Raw genomic sequence first — 6,140 nt, 5'->3', positions numbered from 1 at the left:
TTCGCCTCTAATTCGTCTGTACTTTGATATTCTAATTCCTCTTGAGCAGGTTTGCTTTTATTTCGTAAAAGATGATTTATTATATGTTGCTTTGGTTGCGTAAACCATGCAGTCCCTTGCAGTACATAAGGAGATAAACTTGATATTGATAAAAAATATAATAAATAAAATAAAAATTATTTTTAGACAGTTGCACATTTTTACAATCTGAATTTAAACTTTGTTGTTGTCGATATTCATTTCGATTGGCCCTTTCTTCCAAGCAAAAAGCTTTTTCTTCTTTGCAAAATTATTTGAGAATTTAAAAGGTTCATGATTAGACTCAACTTCTTGAGCTAAGGCTAACGCTGATGGCAGGTCATTTGGGCGTGCCGCAAAAAGAATGTCACTTAAGGGTTTTTTCATACCTGAAATAAATATCCTCAGTGCATCTGTTCTGTATTTCTCGTTTAGAGAAGCAGCTAAGGTGCTTTCGTATGTGATTATAGTTTTATTAAAAAGGAGCGTTAACTTACGCTCGATTTCTTCATAGAACTGCATTATCGACAAGTTTCCTTGACATATTACAATAATTTATGAAAATTAAGAAAATTAATTAATTAACTCTCGCACAGATTCTGTTAATAACTCTCTTGTTTTTAAAAATCATTTTTATACTCTCGCAACAAAGTTGCTAGAGAGTATTATAGTTTTGTTCACATAACGGTTGTTTGTAACACCCAAAACTAAACGAGTTAGATATAGGGTTATATATAACAAAGTGATCAGAGTGAAGAGTGGAGTTTAAATCCGAATGTCTGTCTGTCCTTCCGTCCGGCACACTTATTTCTTGGCACCATAGGAAGGTTGCATTCGAAAATGAGCAAAATCGGACCACTACCACGCCCACAAAATGGCGAAAACCGAAAACACACAAAGTGCCATAACTAATCCATATATAAAGCTGTGGAAATAAAATTTGGTATGAAGGATCGCACTATGAAGGGGCATATTTGGATGTAATTTTTTTAAGAAGGTGGGCGTGGCCCCGCCCCCAAATAGGTTTTTTGTACATATCTCGGAAACCAATAGAGCTATATAAACCAATCTTTCTGCAGTCGTTTTTTTAGCCACTTAATACAGTTCAAAAATGAATCAATTCAATTCCATACAAAGGTTAGGTTGAAAATTACTAGATGTGGGTTAACTCACTAACGAAAAACGTCAGAAACACTCAATTTCACATAAGAAATGGCAGATGGAAGCTGCACTCAGATTTTTTTTACAAAATGAGAAATGGGCGTGGCGTCGCCCACTTATGTGTCAAAAACCATATCTCAGGAACTACTCGACCGATTTCAATGAAACTTGGTTTGTAATAGTTTCCTTACATCCCAATGATATGTTGTGAAAATAGGCCAACTCGCTTCACAACCACGCCTACTTCCTATATACCACAACTTTGAAGACAATCTGAATCGTTTACTTTACAATATATAAAGTAAGTGCTAGTGAAGATATCGGTGCAGAACTTAGCACAAATACTATGTTAATAGTGTTGCAGCCCAATTCTAAAAATCATCGAAATCGGACCATAGGTTTTTAAGGCCCCGTATATCGAACCCGAGGGCCTCGGTGCTTCTAACCTAATATTATGGTTTCCAACTTTCAATCGACTTTATACAATATATATGACAAATATGTGGTCAAATTGTGTATAAAATGTTCGGTTACACCCGAACTTAGCCCTTCCTTACTTGTTTTAAATAATTTCGATTTTTTTTTGTTTAATAAGCACTCTACTTACACGCTTCTTTATTTATTTAGAATAGTTATGTTACAATCCGTTTTTGCTGGGTTCCAATCCTTCTTGTTGGAGGCCAGTTAAATAAGTTAAACAACACATGTTATTTTGTATTGTTTATTTTATTATAATTTGGTGAACTACTGCTGCACCTTATGAGCTACAATTTATAACTACAACTTAAATCTAATGAAAAGTATATCTAGAGCCTTGCTACGTGACTTTACACCGTTTACACCGTAAATAGTATCAAGCGACCAACGCAGTGGCTGGCAAGAGATAGGATTTTGTTCACTCAAGTCACGCGTGAATTCTCCGTCTGTGGGTGAGCTATTTGAGTTAACTTATACATACTTGATTACCGAACCTATAATTTGACTTGGAAGTCTGTTGAATTTAGAATTCTAAGTTATGTTGACATTTGAACTGCTTTCTCTCTCTCATTGTTTCTCTTTTTATTCTGATTGCACTGTTCCAGTATTGCCTGAATATTTTCCGTAAAAATTAAATATGTTAAGATTTTAATATTTATAAATCTTTAAAAATAGGAAAAAGTTACGTTAATCCTGCACAAAATTACTTTTTTCGAAGCAATTTTTTTATCCTCCCTTATATTTATAACGTAAAATCTTCTATAACTTTAAGTGCAAAAAGCAAACAAAAGGTTGTCAAATTAAATTCATCACAAAGAGGTTCTTTATCTTTAGGGTAATCTTTACGAATGCCACAGAAACATAACTATTGCAAATCTCTCTTAAAACAAAAATACTATACATACATACATATATTAAATATTTTAGTGTTAAGGGGCACACCTAGTGTAATGGCCTAAAAAATTGGTGATTTTTGGGAATGTTTATTAAAAAAATACTTTATCAATTATTTCAAAATTGTAAGAATATATTTATACATGTTTCAAGAATATACAGTGAAATTTTTGAAGAAAAAACGGCCGTGGGTACCAACTCTGGTAACAAGAGAAGGTCCCGGAAGAAGCCTAACAAGGAGGGGATGAAAGCCAAGGCCAGTTACAAGGCGGGGTCGGAATATGTAACCGAATCGAGGGCAAGTCCAACCTGATGGAAGATGAGGTGCAACGGTTGGCTTGAGCCAGAGAGGAGGTGAAGACCGGCTGGGAGCAATTTGCAACTCGTAACTGGTGCAATGCCTCGGATCCAGCTTTTGCTAATCGGATTGAAGAGCAAATAGCTGAAAAGAGGCAGCGTTCGACGGAGAGCGAACCGAAGGCGCCAGCGAAAAATAGGAAGTGCAAGGACGTAGCTGAGAAGCAACACGTCAGGCATGCCGACGATAAACCAACGATGTCCAAAGCAGCGTCGGTAGCTAGTGAGATTGCAAAACGACATCTTATCGTGGCACTCATTGACCGTAGTAACCCGCTGCGGCAGATGTCAGTTGGAAAATAGTGGAAATGAAGCTATTGGAAGTCCTCTTTGCGAGGATGGATACTGAGCCAAGCGCACCCATGCCCACATTTGATGACGATGTGCCTTTAGTCCAAGAACCATGGATAGCATCGGGTAACGTGGTCGCTGGACTAAAGTCACAAAACTTTACCATATGCACCCCGAGCGTTATTAACAAGATAAGAACAGCCATACTAGTGAGCAAAAATACGTATTCCCATATTGATCTTAACCTCTCCACAGACGACCTGACTGTTGTGACAGTAGAGGATGTCAAGGATGACCCTACTTGCATCCTGTTACTTGCCACATGATGCTGAAGCACCCACGGCAGAGGTACATAGGCTTATAGTTGCATCCCGAAGAAGAAAACAGGCGCTAATAGTGGGAGCCGATGCCAACGCCCATCACACGATCTGGGGCAGCACCGATATCAATCAAAGAGTTGAGTCCCTACTCAACTTCATTTTACAAAGTAGTCCAGTGATAACAATGTGAGTGCAATGGAGAGTGTTAAGTAAACCGCCATTCTCTGACCACAGGTACATCTACTTCTCTATAACAACTGTACCGAAAGTGCTGGGTGCCAGACCACAAGTACATAGAGGGTAACGAGGTAGTGGACGAGATTGCCAAAAGAGGCGTAAAACTGTCATCTGAAAGCATGATCAACGTAGGCGCACGCCACAAGGCACCAGAGAAACAATGGAGCATCTCTTGTTCGAATGTCCTGCATTATCAAACAACGGCTTCATCATTTGGGGGCTATACATTACGTTAATCTGGAAGATAATTCGTTAGTGAAGCCACATAGCCATTTGAAATTCGTATGGATTTTAGTTCCATCATTTTTTCCTTCTCAATTTGTAGTTTTTCTTTCTCCGTTTCCACTAGTGCTTCCAACAACTTTTCTTGTTTTTGCGACTCTGTTGACAAAAAGTCAATAATTCGTTTCTCTTTCGATTTTCTAACGAATATTCAACGCTATTATTATCGTAGACTTCGCCCATTTCTTCAAAAAAGTCTCAATTGGACGTTGTATTTCTCCTTTTAGTCCCAATATATTGGAGAATCAGTGCATTATTTCATCTACGGAAAAAGAATTGTCCACGTCTTGTATTTCTCGTCAAATTGCCTGCCAAATTGTGGTACGCTTTTTTATTTTGGCAATAAAATCGCTCTCGTAGCGGAGCCGTACTGCTATGAGCAATTTTTTGCGCTCACGTTTCCACTTTTTATCACTATAAACAGATAAAGAGATTTGCATGTGGCCACATGTAGAAGTGCACGTGCAAGAAAGGAAAGTTTCTCTCAAGTAGCTCACGAGGTCCGGTCATAGACCAAGTATTCTTTGGATACCTAACAGACATCCATTTGCCGGCGACTTAAACTGAGAAGGCGTAACCAACTTCTGCTACTGTGGGTAAAATTTGACTTATCACATAAAAAAACATGCCTCAGTGAAAAATCATTTTACGAAATATTTACAACACTTACAAACGATTTGAAGTCACACACCTGGAATGTTCGGACCCTTAATGAAGTGCGATTTATGGAAGAATGTGAGTCCTGTGAAATATACTACAACGGCGCAAATTTGGTGTGGAATGTGTGGTGGGAGAGAGTCTCCGTCGTCGAGTCCTGGCGTTCACACCGGTGGATGAACGTGTATCGCTGATTTGCGCCCACTTCCCGACGGAAAAGAAGGACGATGTGATCAAAGATTCTATTAGCGCCTAGAACGCACCTAAAACGCTGCCACCGCCATTATGTTAAAATCGTCCTTAGGTTCGGCACAACAGTTAGAAAATTCAATCATTCATCATTCATGGCGAAACATCCCCAACGACCTGAGGCTGATCAAATTCGCGGGTCCGAAATATGGTTGTCTGTAGTACCATGATTCCGGCAAAATAAAATTAATTAAGCTACACGACTGTCCCCCGATCGAAAATTACGATCATGTTGTGATTGAAGTCATGTATCCAATGTTATAGACGTGTATTCGTTCCGAGAATCAAATATTGGACCTAATCATTGAATCCGTTTCGATCGAAAAATGGTTCGATTCGATCGAAAAATTTTACATGGGAATCATTGAATCCCTATCGATAGTCACATTTTCGATCGAATTGAACTTAGTTACCGACGTGATAAATTGCTTTCCGCGGCACATAGATGTCACTAATTTCGGAATCATTAATACCGCAATATCGAAAATTTGCATCGAAATCAATCCGTTGGTGAGTGCGTTGCGGAAATTTTAAAGAAATGGAAAATTTGTAAGTATTTGAAGTTACACCCCGATACAGTGAAAGGATTTTCGCAGAGAGCACCAGGCGACTTGAATAGTTTTTGGGAAGAAATATCAAATAAACTGAACGCTTTATGTCCTCCAATCAAGGACAGAACTGGATGGAAGAAGGTATGAAAAATCATAATTTGTAAATTATCGGCTATTAAACGTCTTTCTTAACCTATAACTAGGTTTGGACATATTTTAAGTTTGCAACAAAGAAAAAAATGGTAAAAAATGCAAAACACATTTCTGGAACAGGTGGTGGGCCCTTCAGCCAAGTTTCTTTAAGTTCACTTGAAGAGGAAGTGAGTGTTATACTGTCACTCAATACATCAGTGAAGGGCTTAAAAGGCATTAACAGTTTTGGATGCTTACCACTCACTTCAATAGAAAATATCCCTGATGAGATTCCTACAACAAGTAGTGCTAGCAAGAGACCAGTTGAGTCAATTTATACCCAGCCTGACATTGAATTGGTTGAACCTACACCACATATGACTCCTGGTCAGGCAATAGAATCTAATGTGGATGCCGATATTTTCTGTACTCCGCATAAAAAGAACAAAACAAACAAGATGGATCTTCTTACAGAACAAATAACGATCCAAAAAAAATGGAGAAAAATATTTCA

The sequence above is a fragment of the Zeugodacus cucurbitae genome, chromosome 3, assembly GCF_028554725.1.
Source record: "Zeugodacus cucurbitae isolate PBARC_wt_2022May chromosome 3, idZeuCucr1.2, whole genome shotgun sequence".
NCBI classification, from domain to species: Eukaryota; Metazoa; Arthropoda; class Insecta; order Diptera; family Tephritidae; genus Zeugodacus; species Zeugodacus cucurbitae.
This window is presented reverse-complemented; position numbering follows the sequence as displayed.